The following is a 15,000-nucleotide window of genomic DNA, read 5'->3' as shown; positions in this document are numbered from 1 at the left end:
GGTATGACAGGAAATAAAAAGCAAAGAGGGTAACTATGGATACTGTGTGGACTACTAGAACAACAAATTACCTATGGGTAAGAGGTCTATCCTGCTGGTGGTAATGGATTATAGTACTAGGTAATGTGAGGTTGCGGCTTTCTCCTTTTTTGAGACAGAAACAACGGTAAATGTTCTAAAATAAATTTTCAACAGGGTGCATTTTCCCTGGGAAATGCTGACAGACAGACAGAGGTACTAACTTAATGTCAGACCTGCTGATCTATTTGAGGAATCATTGTAGAGTGAACCAGTTACAAAGTACTGTACCACCAACAAATGATTTGGTGGAGAGGTTTAACATTACATTTAAAGAAGATGTCAGACCATTATCATATGGGTCTAAGCTCAAGCCACTTCTCTGCTTTCAGTACAAGAGGGTTTCCCTAAGAATCTAAAGGAATTTTGTCATTTGAGCTACTTTATCGTATAGGATGAGGGGGTCTCTAGAATTCATTTTTGATGAATAAGAGGGCAAAGGTGGCTCCCACAAAAAGTCTGTTGTGGAGTATGTACTGAATTTTGGGGATAAACATAATGAGCTCTTATGGGAGGGCTAAGGATCACCCAGCTCACACACAGCAATGGCAAAAGATTTTGTATAACCAAATGGCAAGAATATACTGTCATACAAAATGTAATGGTGTTCATTCCTATTCAGCAAAAATAGCCTTAAGCAGCACATGAAGAATTTTTTACTGGAGTAAGAAATGCATGTGATGACAATTATGTGGAGGAAATGGCAGGCAGGAGGCAGCAACACAAACTTTAGCAGGCTAACATGCTGAAGCCATGCCACTAGTAGAGACTGATTGTATATCAGTATCTTCAGTACAGTACAAGCACAATTGGAAAGGGGATTTTGTAGCAGACCTTCTTCACTAAGGCTTAGTCTGGCACATCAGTGAATGTGGTATTACATAACTGCAGCTAACCTCAATCCAGGCTCAGGAAATCCAAGCAGTATTACAAGAGTTTGGTGACACACTCCCTGCTCAACCATGGTATATCCAGCTGGTGGAACCACAGGTAACTGATACACGGATCCAATGGCCAATCAGTCAGAATCCTTCAGGGTCCTTACAGGGTGCCTGAGAAAGTTTGGAAAACCATGTGTGAGCAATTCCAGATGTTAGTTTTGTGGGTAATCCATGAATCCAATAGTTCCAGGGTATCACTGTTAGTATGCTGCCAGAAAAAGAAGGATGGGAACACTAGGTTCTCTGTAGAGTATAGAAAATTAAATAGTCATACAGATTCAGATTATTACCCTGTGCCCAGCAAAGATTAATTTTATAAGCAGTTGTATGGGGCTAAGTATCTGATCACCACTGACCTGACCAAATGTTATTTGCAGTTGCCATTAACACTGGCAGCAAGACAGAGATCAGTCTATCACCCTATCTGGATCTGTAAAACAAAATCCACTCATGCAACTCACACACAAGGCCTTAACCTGGTCTATGACATTAATAGAACTTGTTGGCAGGATAGATTTCTGTCCCAAAGACTTCCCCATCTGTGGAAGAGACTCCCTCTCCATGTCAAGCAGAGTACCTCTCTAGCCTTCTTTAAGAGGAACCTGGATGACTGGATGGGAAGAGGAAAATATACCCCTGGGATCCCACCTGTGTCACTACTGAACAGGGGAAACAGGTGCTGACTTTGAGGGAACTAGGGTGAAATTCTTGGCAAGGCTTATAAGGGCCTCTGAGCCAATAGCCTTGTATCATCCTATGAACCTATGAACTGATAGGACTTCAGCAAAATGCCCTTATGCATGTACAGTGTCCTAGTAATGTTTCCAAGGCTAATAGATCACATCCTGTCAGGGTCTAACTATGCTATTTTACTTACATGATATTGCAATCTACATCCGATCTTGGCATTAACATTTTCAAAATGTTAGCATGGTACTAAGTAAATGAAAAAGGACAGGTTAAATATTATGGGAAATAAATGCCAGGTAAGAATGGCAGAAATATCTTACACTGGCCATCAGGTAGTCGATGGTAATATCTGGCCAGAGTCTGCCAAGGTAGTAGCTATACAAGCATGTCATTCCCCCCATTACCATAAAATAGGTAAGGGCATTCCCAGGGATGGAAAGGTACTTCATAAAGTTTATCGTTAACTATAGTACCATATCCTCACGCAAAGGAACAGGCTATATCTAGACAGCTGATTATGAGAAGACATTGCAGTAGCTTAGGAAAGCCTTGAGTGGACATTCATTACTATCTAGTCTTGATTAAAGTCAAGATGTTATTGTGTTGGTTAATGATTCAAACTATGCATTAGGGATTATGCTTAGACAAGTTTCTTCAAATGGAGAAGACACCCAGTAGTATATCTACAATGCAAAAGCCATCCAACGGAAGAATCATCTGTGGTTGTTGTAGGTTCATAGGAGGTTACTAGGCTAATGGCCCTGGGGCCTTTAAAAGCCTAGCCATGTAAAAACCTGAATGCCCTTATAGACCAAGTTTAGATGGTCATTGTTAGCAGATCGATACTGTGATCAGTAAAGAATGCCCCTGTCCATGAGAGACATAGGTGCCACCCCTGGGATGAATTTACTGTCACAGTCATCCATCCAGTTGTCTAGGCTTCACTTGAATAGGGACATTGAGGAACTCTGCTTCACATGGAGTGGGAGCTTATTGCAGAGACGCAGCAATCGCTGGGAGATATATCTGTCTCTCCAGCATGTTCTGTGACTACACAAATGTCAGCATCTTCCAAGGTGAGGAGTGCTTCTAGGGAATGCAGTTTACTGTTTAAACTCCTAGCATTACGCAGCCTGACCTTGAGTTTGACTTTAGTGGATTTCTTTATGTCAGAAGTTTTGTTGTTTGGCATTGCCTAAGAAAGGGGGTCTACATTAGTTTGCCGACATTTTTTTTCAACGAACACGTATTCATCAATCCCTATTCAGCAAAAATCACTTCAGCAATTCACTGAACTTACCAAGGGCAATGAAATACTTGTACACAGCATGACAGACCAACATTTAAGTGAATTGAACGCACCTGTTGGGGGCTTCACCCCCCCATGCCCCCCAACTATATATACCAACTGTGAGATCGTACTACAGTGTAGAAAAGGGCAAAGTTCTATAGTTTGCCAACTATGTCTTTCCCATTGGTAAATTCAATGAATTGCTGAAGTAATTTTCACTGTATAGGGGTCGATGAAAAGGTGTTCACCAAAATAAACTTTTGGCAAACTAATATAGACCCTAAAAGGTACTATGGGGGAGACAAGCATCTTTGCCAGTGATCTGTAAAAGTTTCATCCTTATCCGCACTGTAGAAATTCACAGTAGTAGCAAATCACAACCCTGGAAATGGTTACATTGAGCTAGTTGGCAAAACTGCAATGTACTTAGATGGAGTATCTGATCACAGTCTTACCTTCTAACAATCAGGCACTGGAGTTGTGTCAGTCATGTAAAAGTAGACGGACTGTCAACACAAAGGACTGGTAGCATAACTATTATAATATGCTTTAACTGGGAGTATAACTATGATAATATGCCTTAAGTAGTAGCGTTACTATGATAATATGCTTTACTTAGTAGCAGAACTATGATAATATGCCTTAACTAGTAGCGTTTCTATGATAATATGCTTTACCTGGTAGCAGAACTATGATAATATGCTTTACTTAGTAGCAGAACTATGATAATATGCTTTAACTAGTTGCGTTACTATGATAATATGCTTTACTTAGTAGCAGAACTATGATAATATGCCTTAACTAGTAGCGTTACTATGATAATATGCTTTACTTAGTAGCAGAACTATGATAATATGCCTTAACTAGTAGTGTTACTATGATAATATGCTTTACTTAGTAGCAGAACTATGATAATATGCCTTAACTAGTAGCGTTTCTAAGATAATATGCTTTACCTGGTAGCAGAACTTTGATAATATGCCTTAACTAGTAGCGTTTCTATGATAATATGCTTTACCTGGTAGCAGAACTATGATAATATGCTTTCTCTGTAAGCTATACTTCTGGGGGGGGTCTCACAGAATTTTGCTTGTTGAGTAGAATGGGGGGATACCCAATGACATTTTTTTATGTAAAACTCTAAATAATTGTGTGTTTCATTAGACGTGTAGAATTTATGTGTTTTCTTTTATTAATATGCTCATTGTATCCTTGACAAGCTGAATTGTTTCATCATGGAATTGGACTCTGTGTTTTCTCGCAGGTGTTTTAATCGCACAATTCCAGTTGTGTTTAATCACTTCTGTGCAGGTTATGAACCCAGGGCTGCTGCACTTCCTTTCTTTCTGGTTTATTTTCTGCCTGGGACATTTATTTGTACTTTGGAAATTCTAAAACATTACATAAAAATACTGAGTTTTCAAATTGCGGCATTAATGTAATAAAATTTACAATAACCTGTAACAAACATTACATAAAATGAAACATAAATAGTGCTATTTACAAAGACCGAGAATGACTATATTCCCATTTATGTAGGCTGATGCATATGAAGCCATAATTATTTTGATCAGAATAATTGTAAGAAACAAAGCTGGCTCAATGTTTTTTTCATGTGAGTAACTACCACGGCCACAAGTTAAAAAAATTACTAGGGAATTGCAAGTGATTCAACAGAAATTAATAAATCTACTGTCCTCTACTGGCCTAACTGTAAAATAACCATGAGTAACACTCTTAATTCCCTAATTTCCTATTGAAAGAATAAATATCAAAATGCCCCAGACAGAATTTTTCATTGACTACTGTGGAGTACATACGAATGTCAGCAGATACATACCTCAGTATATACATAAATAATTCTGAATATAACAGAGTTAAATATGGCTAAACATATTCCATTTAAACTTTTCTCTGAGATCTGCTGGAAGTGGAACATCTACACTAAAGATTTAGGATATTTCTTTCTTAGACTAGAACTAGGCTAACTGCCCTTGTGATCCATTTTAGGCCTAGCCAATTATCCCTTGTGAGACTCAAACCCTGCACCTTGTATTTGCAAGACAAACACCTTAACCATTAGGCCACCCTCCCAACCCCTTTCTTTCCTTCTAGTTCAAAATTTGATTTTGTTTCAACTCATGTTACTACAGAAATCACATTTATTCACTGCTATAAATATAAAATATGCCTGTAAACTGCTGAATGTTTGTTAAAAACATTAGAATTCTCTCCCACAGCAGATGTTTCTGAGTTGGTAATGTGGCTGTGAAGATGTTTGACCAAAATAATATGCCTCACATATTCATATGCAATCCAGGAAGAAACAATAGCAATCAAAGAACTAATCTGAAAAGGGATTTGTATTTGTAAAAGACCAAGTTTTATGTCTATGTGTACATACATTACAGTTTCCGTAACAGGTATTTCCCCAGATGTTAGAAGAATTGAAGTTCTACTTACTGTCAACCTTTTGTAGCAGCCAAACTATTGTTCCAACTTTTTAGCATATTTCTAAGCAGAACTGCAGGAATGCATCATTTAAAGTTACAGAGTTATCAGAAGGCCACAACATTGGTGAGACAATAAATCTTGAAATGTACATGAATGTATAGTTAGCATGTTTGTATACAGAAGGTTTAAAACCAAGAAAGCTTAAATTGGGGATTGCACACTATTCATCATGCAAGCAACTAACATGAAATAGGGGTATGTCATATAAAAAGGGCTAAACTTAGACAACTATGATAATCAGGCTTAGCGGTATCAGTAGCAAACAGTTCAATGAGCCGTATCTGGAATGGGTGTAGGCCTCAGCTCCTTGTGGCTAGACTTATTCTTAGAACTGACACACACGCACACACACACACACACACACACACACACACACACACACACACACACACACACACACACACACTCATGGATGCACAGTTTTCTATCACTAGAATGAACAAGATCTGTCGAAATGGAGAATGTTTTGGTGTTCTGACTGTGTGTGTGACTCTTTATGTGTGTGTGTGTGTGTGTGTGTGTGTGTGTGTGTGTGTGTGTGTGTGTGTGTCTGTGTGGTAGTACTAGCATTAGGACTAGGGTTAGAATAAAATGTGTGTATGCCATTTAGGGTTAGGGATAGGGTTATGATTAATGTTTTTGTTAGGGTTGCAGTTAGGTTTTGAACATGCTAGTAAATTGGTGTAGGTGGCAAAACCTGTGTGTGAGTGTGTGTGTGTGTGTGTGTGTGTGTGTGTGTGTGTGTGTGTGTGTGTGTGTGTGTGTGTGTGTGTGTGTATATATATATATATATATATATATATATATATATATATAAATATATATCCTATTTTTTTTTAATTATAAAAAATACATGTTGTACATTTAGCAAGGAACTTTAAATAACTTCAAAACAAAATATTTCAGAAGGAAACAGTACAGATGGTTTCTGCATCCAATTTATTTCATTACAGCTTATCACCCAACAGATCTGTGATTATTTCTACACATGGGGGCCAAGCAAAGCCACCTACATCCCTCATGCAGGGGGTCTGCAACATAATGCCCCCAAACCTATTACTAAATTTGTAATGACCAAACATCAGGATAAGGTATGGTAGTTGTATTGAGCTGCTTGTTGAATCTCCAGGGTTTTAATCGGGGTGACTGTAATGGATCAATCAAGTAACCATAATTTATTATTCTATCCCATGATCAACATGAATCATTATACAATCAAATTACTAAAGCAAAGGAAATTTTAAGGCTTTATGTTAAATCCTTTGACAATTAAACTGCTTGCCTTAACTCATGGTTGGTTATCAATTACTTACCATGTGTGGTAAGCCAATGAGCTGCTGGGGCATATGATGAAGTTTTTACAATATGGAGATTTTTTTTCACAGCTTGTAACAAAAGGGATAGGAATGCATTGACAATTGACAAGTTTTCTTTACAAACTGTGTTTGCTGGCTGAAATTACTTCTCACATAATCAGCAGTTCAAGGCTCTGTCTGCCAAGAATTATAAGTGAAGCAGATTTCTTTCAGACAGAAAGAAGGCACTGCCCTGGATGAGTTATATCACAACCTGCAAAACATCAGCTTAAACTATAGCCAGAACTATATCCATATTTATACTAAGCTTACTAAGGTAAATTTACTAAGTTCCCCAACTTCTATTTATTCACTATTCAATTCTCAGTTAAGTGCCTTATACAGTCAACACTCCAGCTTCTTCTTGAAAAGCAAGAAGTATCATGATTCACTTAGAATAAACCTGTCTGCTAACTGCATGCATATAATTCCACTGAAGTTAATTGTGTGATCTGTTTGTTTTTTTTGTAAGATTTAAAAGACCATCATATTTTTGAACATTTAATTTGTATGACTGAGACAAACACAGATGAAGATGAGCAGAATAAGTTCAACAAAGTTTACGTCAAAGCAGCAGGTCTCTTGCAATTGTCTCCAACACACACCTGAAGTTTATTCCTTTTTGTGCCATGTACTCTGACACTTCTGATTTTCCAGCATTTGGTTACTTATGTTCTGAAAGTTGCACAAGTAAATATATGCAAAGTTTCTGAAGTGCAATGAGTGTAATGCTAGATATGTGGAAGCATGGTAGATACTTTGGATTTGCAGGTGATATGGCTAAACTGGACTAGCCCTGCCTCACTGGAGCTCTGACTGTGTCACTGGTGACACCAAGGATGGGTACCAGGCATGTAGACTTGAGAAGCTGGCTGGTGGGGTTGGAATGAGCTTCCACTGTCAGCTTTCCTTCTCTGGCAGATGGTACAGGCTTCTGCTACAAGAAGTTGGAACATGATATTCCTGACAAGCACATTGATTTGGGGGGGGGGGGGGGATTGTCGACATTCAGCAGCTGCATGCAGAGTAAGATGATGGCTAATACATTGTATGACTGGACACCCATGTACCTCAAGCACTGTAGAATCCCCAGTAATGTTATTGTCCCATTCCATTAAATAAATAACTGTATCTTTGTCTGCTATCTGATAACCTCAGCCCAGGCTATCGCATTACAAAAAGGATTAATGAAGACCCTTATGGGATGTCTGATGAAGGTTCAGTAGTAGAGGAACAATCCCTCGAATTTATATTATACATGGGTGCAATGTATTTGGGTAAAAGTAGCTTTTGTTGATTTTTTTTTATTAGTATTGGTCAGATGTTTAGATTGTGAGTGTAGTGATTGTTGAAGTATTTGTGTCATTATGCAGTTTGTGTTGGGTATTAATGCTGAAACTTTTGTTGTAATGAAAGTTCTGGCATTTGGATTGAGAATGTGTGTGTGTGTGTGTGTGTTTGTGTGTGTGTGTGTCTGTGTAGGTTATTGTTACAATAATGGTTATGGATGGAAGGGGATAATTATGTGGTGTGTGTGTGTGTGTGTGTGTGTGTGTGTGTGTGTGTGTGTGTGTGTGTGTGTGTGTGTGTGTGTGTGTGTGTGTGTGTAGGTTATTGTTAATAGTTAGGGAAGGGGATAATTCTGTGGTGTGTGTGTGTAGGTTATTATTACAGTAATGGTTAGGGAATGGGATACTTCTGTGGTTTGTGTGTGTGTGTGTGTGTGTGTGTGTGTGTCTGTGTGTGTGTGTGTGTGTGTGTGTGTGTGTGTGTGTCTGTGTGTCTGTGTAGGTTATTGTTACAATAATGGTTATGGATGGAAGGGATAATTCTGTGGTGTGTGTGTGTGTGTGTGTGTGTGTGTGTGTGTGTGTGTGTGTGTGTGTGTAGGTTATTGTTAATAGTTAGGGAAGGGGATAATTCTGTGGTGTGTGTGTGTAGGTTATTATTACAGTAATGGTTAGGGAATGGGATACTTCTGTGGTTTGTGTGTGTGTGTGTGTGTGTGTGTGTGTGTCTGTGTGCGTCTGTGTGTCTGTGTCCATGTGTCTTGTTTAATGCTACCTTTAGGGAAGGAATGTTTAGTACCCTAATGTGTTGGGCAGGAGTAGGGTTAGACTTGGCACACATAATAAAGTGTGCTAAACTGAACTCCATCCATACTCCCACCCCCAGCCCTACACATTAAGGTACTAAATACTCTCTTGCTAACAGTACCATTATATAGGCAAATTATGTCTGCAAGTTTTTGCTCTGTTTTCCCCCATCAATCAGAAATGCAATTTTTTTTCTTTTTCAATGTTCTGATTCCTAGATGTAGCAGTTTAACAAAAGGTAAGAGCTTGGATGCATAGTGCTTGGCTATAATTAATTTTTAATTTTTTGGAATATATACATATATATATATATATATATATATATATATATACAGTATATGTGTGTGCGTGTGTATGTCTATATAAAAAGCCTGTTCTAACATAATTTCTTCTCCCAGCTACCTTCTTGCAAAACTTCATAGAAAGGTCCACATTACCTACAGTAATCATGTACACAAAAAATCCCCACACATTTTCACTAAACCCTCACTCCTAATAAAAAGATTACTTCTTTCCCTACAAGCAGGTGACATTCATCCCAACCCTGGCCCAAATAACACTACCACTTTTAACCCCACCAGTCTTCCACCCTCCAGTTCTAATCTACTCTCCAAACCCCCTAACTCTCTCTCTGCAGCTCACCTTAACATCCGTAGTATTAATAATAAAATTACCCAGCTCCATGCTCTTCTAGACATACACTCATTTGACATCCTTTGCCTGTCTGAAACTTGGCTTAAACAAGCAACCCAAGACAGTGAGATTATTCCCCCTGGCTATAACATCCACAGACTGGACCGTAAAGCTAAAAAGGGTGGTGGGATAGCAATTATTTATAAAACAGGAATGCAAATTACTGTCTTACATGACAAACCTCCCTCTGTAAGTAATGCCGAAATCCTTATCTCCAAACTTCAGCTTAATACCCATAAATCCAGCTACATAATCTGCTTATACCTTCCCCCTGAAAATAACATCAGTACCCTAGAAGAAATCCTCAGCTGGGTCTCCATTCATTTCCCACAAGAAACCATAGTCCTGGGCGATGTCAACATCAACTGGATAACCTGCACCTCAGTAGACCCTCCCACCCTCTTAAATCTCCGTGGTTTTATACAAACCATTCAAGCTCCCACTAGAACTAACAAACCTAATAACAAAGAAAGCATATTAGACTGGATTCTGATTAATCGTCACCACCTAACTTATACAGTAGGGACACTACCTGATGACTTAAGTGACCATGCACTTACTTACTTAATCAGACATAAAACTGATACCCCTAACCAAACTAAATTCAAAATGGTCAGAACTAATAAAAACTTTAACCCTGAAACCTTCAAAACTGAACTTACAGCCTGTAACTGGTCCCCTCTTAAACACCTTCCACTGGATGATGCTCTCTCATACGTCAACTCAAAGTTCCTGTCTATTCTAGACTCACACGCTCCCTCAAGATCTGTCAGAATTAGCTCAAAACCCGCACCTTGGCTATCAAAGGACACAAGGCATAAAATTATTCTGAAAAATAAACTCTGGACAAAATACTGTAGAACTAAAGATCCCATTGACCAACTAAACTTTAGGCAAATAAGAAACATTACAAAAACAGCCATACATCTAGATAAAAGAAACCATTACTGCCATCTACAACAAGCTAACCAACATAATCCACAAAAGTTCTGGGCAGGAATAAATAGACTCTTAAAGCCTGGCCACTCTGACACCCCATGCCCTTTAGGCACTTCCCTAAACAACCCAAAACAAACTGCTGATGCCTTCAACACCTTCTTTACTGAAACTGTCCAGTCTCTATCTAATCAACTTTCCCCACATATCCCCTCCATGTCCACCTCCTCTAATACTTCTATTCCCTTATTTCAACTGCAACCTGTACCCACATCTCTAATATGCTCTCTGCTCCATAAACTGAAATCCTCCTCTCCATCAGCTGACCAGCTACCAGCTCAATATCTAAAAATTGCAGCTAAAAAATTAGCCTATCCCATTTCCATCCTAATTAACAGAACCTTCATTGAATGCTACATTCCATCAATCTGGAAAATATCACATATTATTCCCCTGCACAAAGGTGGTAACTCAACTGAACTCTCAAACTACCGACCCATAGCCTTACTCTCCCCCTAGCTAAAATCATGGAAAAATGCGTCCAAAAGCAACTTCTAAATCACCTCTTAAATTACAGTCTACTAGCTGACTATCAACATGGCTTTAGTCCATTCCACAGCACCACAACTGCCCTCCTTTCCTTCACTGACCGCATCAACAAAAACCAGAATAACAGCATCCTTACCTCTGCTCTCTTTATTGATCTGTCCAAAGCCTTCGATATGGTCAGTCATGAGATACTAATAAACATACTTAAATCTCTTGCACTAGACACAAGTGCGATTAAGTGGTTCCACTCCTATCTTCATAACAGACAGCAGGCAGTTCTTTGGCACAATAACTTATCCAACCACCTACCCATTTCCCTTGGAGTTCCCCAAGGCTCAATTCTTGGCCCTCTTCTGTTTTCAGTTTTCATAAATGATCTTCATACTACTATTCCTCTTGCAACCTGTATACAATATGCAGATGATTCTACTCTGATTTGTTCTGCCTCTTCCCCCTCCGAACTTCACTCTATCACCCAACAGACATTCCAAACTGTAGAAATGTGGTTCCTAAAGCGATGCTTAATCTTAAACCCCAAGAAAACCAAATTATTACTTTTCTCCCCCACCCGTAAATGCTCTCCACTCAACTTCTCTGTCTTGTCAAGTAATGGCACCTATATTTCCCCCGACCCATCTACCAAGCTCCTAGGAGTGGAGATTGACAACAATCTAAGCTTTGACACTCACCTTAACAACACTATAAAACTAGTTACAGAAAACTAGGCTCATTGTACAGAATTAAACCATTCCTTACTCCACTTGCCAGACCATCCATCGCCCACTCACACCTAATTTCCACCCTCCTTTATGCCTCGTCTATCTACACTAATCTGTCCAAAGCTAACCTTAGCAAAATGGCTGTTGCCTACAACAGTATTGCTAGATTTGCCTCTGGCTCTACTTTTAGAACTCACCACTGCATAAACTTAATCCAATTAGGATGGCTTGAGCTACAAAACCTAATCTTATTTCACCAACTCTCCATAGCCCATAAAATACTGTATAAACCCTTTAATACCCCCATACTCACTACTCTTACTACTCCTTACTGCAATCTTAAAAGCCTACGCTCTTCTAATAAACTTCTTATTTCCACTTGTAAATCCTATAACATGGCCGGACACTCTTTGTTCTCAAACACAGTAGGAAAAATCTGGAACTCCCTTCCTGACAATCTCACTGCACTCTCCTCTCCTCCCTGCTTTAAATCCCAACTCAAATCTCACCTCAAAACCCACTGGCTCTGCCCATGTACTAACCGTGACTAGTTTTCTATATTCTCACAAGTACTTCCTTTTTTTCGGATTAAAAAGCTTCAACTAACACTTCCCTATTTCTTCTATCATGCTCAATTTGTACACCTATTAAATTTTTAGTTTTTGTTGTTAATTTCTAATATTTCTTTGGCAAATATATGCTAATGAATCTTCTCATAGCTAATTGTTTTTTTTTTCTCTGTTATTAATGTATGCTTTTGGAGATTTTCTCCCCGGGCCTCTGCTGAAAATGGACATATATCCAGTCGGACCAGCCCGGTCAACAAATGTAAAATAAAATAAAATATGTGTATCTATCTATCGATATGTGTGTGTGTGTGTGTGTGTGTGTTTGTGTGTGTGTGTGTGTGTGTGTGTGTGTGTGTGTGTGTGTGTGTGTGTGTGTGTGTGTGTGTGTGTGATACCAACAGCCCACCGAGGAGAAGAAGCACATTTAACCCTCCTCTCAATCATACACTCAGTATCTTCTCCAAGATTTGTGAGAATGAAATCAGAGCCTCCCTGGAAAGAAACCACGCACCAAGTGGTTTAACCTCTCAACCCTTGAAAGAAAAGCATTACAACAGCTTAAAAATGAGCCAAACATTATTATCATGAAGGCTGACAAGGGAGCTGGTATCACTCTAATGGGCACTAGCACTTACATCAACAAGATGGAGGCCACACTTTCCAACACAGCATACTACAAAGCTGTGTTCCCAGAGACCGTTGATCGAAGCTTTTTTAAACATAGACAAAGCATTGGTTGACCTCTATGGGAAAGACTTTATCTCCGACTGGGAGTTATATTTCATGACAGTACACTCTCCCCAAACTGGGAAAATGTTTGGGATCCCAAAAATGTACAAAGACCCAAACAACCCACCCCTGAGACATATATTGGCATCTAAAAAGACCAAAATGGAATATATCTCAGCACTTCTGGATTACTACTTAAACCCGATAGTTCAGGAGTCCCAGTACTACCTTAGAGATTCCTGGGAATTCCTAAACACTATCCACCAGCTACTCCCAATTACAAACCACTGCACCCTTGTCACGTTGAACATAATGGCACTGTACCACAGTATCCCCCACCAACAGGGGCTAGACAGTGTGAGAAAATACCTAGCTAACTGCAACCAAACCCCACCTCACCAAGTCCAAACATGGATTTAACTACTAGAAATAGTACTGAAAAATAATTTCTTCTATTTCAATGGCCAGATCTACCAACATCTCCAAGGGGTGGCTATGGGAGCCAAAACGGCATCAACTTACACCACCTTAGTCCTAAGCTGGTGGGAGACAGACATCTTCACCAACCTTGCGGAGCTTGAGTCCACCAGTCTATACAAACGCTATATAGACAATATCTTTTTCCTCTGGGAAGGACCCCCTGAGGAATTTGACCCCTTTCTAGACAGAATCAACCACAGCATAGACTTTTTGAACTTCACCCTCTCAGGCAAAGGGAATGAAGTCCAATTTCTGGATATCATGCTGTCCCTAGATCCAGTTTCCAAAAACTTTTCCTCCAACATACACAGGAAATAGACTTTCTGCAACAACTACCTTGACTACACCAGCCAACATCCTTTCTTCATGAAGAAGAACATAGTAAAGGGGTAATTTGTGTGGTTAAGCCACATGGTCAGTGAAGAGGAAACATTCATACAAGAATGCCACTTCCTAGCCAAGCTCTTCATTGACAAGCACTACCCCATGAAACTGATGAACAGTATCCAGAGGGAGATCTCAGATAATAGACTCCTCAGATACCCTCCAATATCAGGATATGGGTTCCACAACATGAAGAGAAACACAGCCTCCAAAGACAGCACCAGATTCCACCTGCCAATCTCCCTGGACTCAAAATCCATCAGAACTATACTGCCAAACAACTGGGAGATTATTAAAAGCAGCTACAAACTACAAAAAGCACTGGGACCTTCCCCAGCCTTCAACTACAAGAGAATAGTATCTCTTAAGGCTATGCTCGACGCAGACCTCCAAACACCACCCCTAATGCTCAGAGGCCTCCAGCCACGTACAGCTGCGGCAAATGCATCTGCTGCCATTACACAGCCAAAGGGTAACACTTCACCCTAAAATCCCCTAGACAAATTTTCACCTTCCAGCAAGCATTCAACTGCAACACTACAGACATAGTGTACCTAGCAGTCTGTGAGCAATGTGGAGCCTACTATGTAGGCAAAACAGTAAGAAAACTAAGCAACCGAATCAAGGAAAACTACAAAGCCATTAGAAACCAAGATACTAAAAACGCTCTAGCAAAACACAAATATGCCAACCCAGTTTGCACTAAATTCCTCTTCATAATCCTGGACAAAGTCACCATCCCGCACGGTGATACTAACCCCCAGCTGGAAGTCAGAGAACTTAGATGGCAGGTGAAACTCCAGGCTGACACATCCCCAGGCTTAAATGGGAACTTAAATGTAAAAAGCTTACTAAAATGGATCAGATAAGGCAGAGCTAACCCCTCCCCCTCAATAGCCAGAGAAAAGTCTTAAATGCTTGAACCTGTATTTCTGAAGAAGTTCGACCACGTAACACTACCTAACGAATGAAAGCA

This window comes from Protopterus annectens, chromosome 12.part0 (assembly GCF_019279795.1).
Source record: "Protopterus annectens isolate FY-2018-M chromosome 12.part0, PAN1.0, whole genome shotgun sequence".
NCBI classification, from domain to species: domain Eukaryota; kingdom Metazoa; phylum Chordata; order Ceratodontiformes; family Protopteridae; genus Protopterus; species Protopterus annectens.
The sequence above is the reverse complement of the archived record's forward strand: the minus strand, read 5'-3'. Positions refer to the sequence as shown.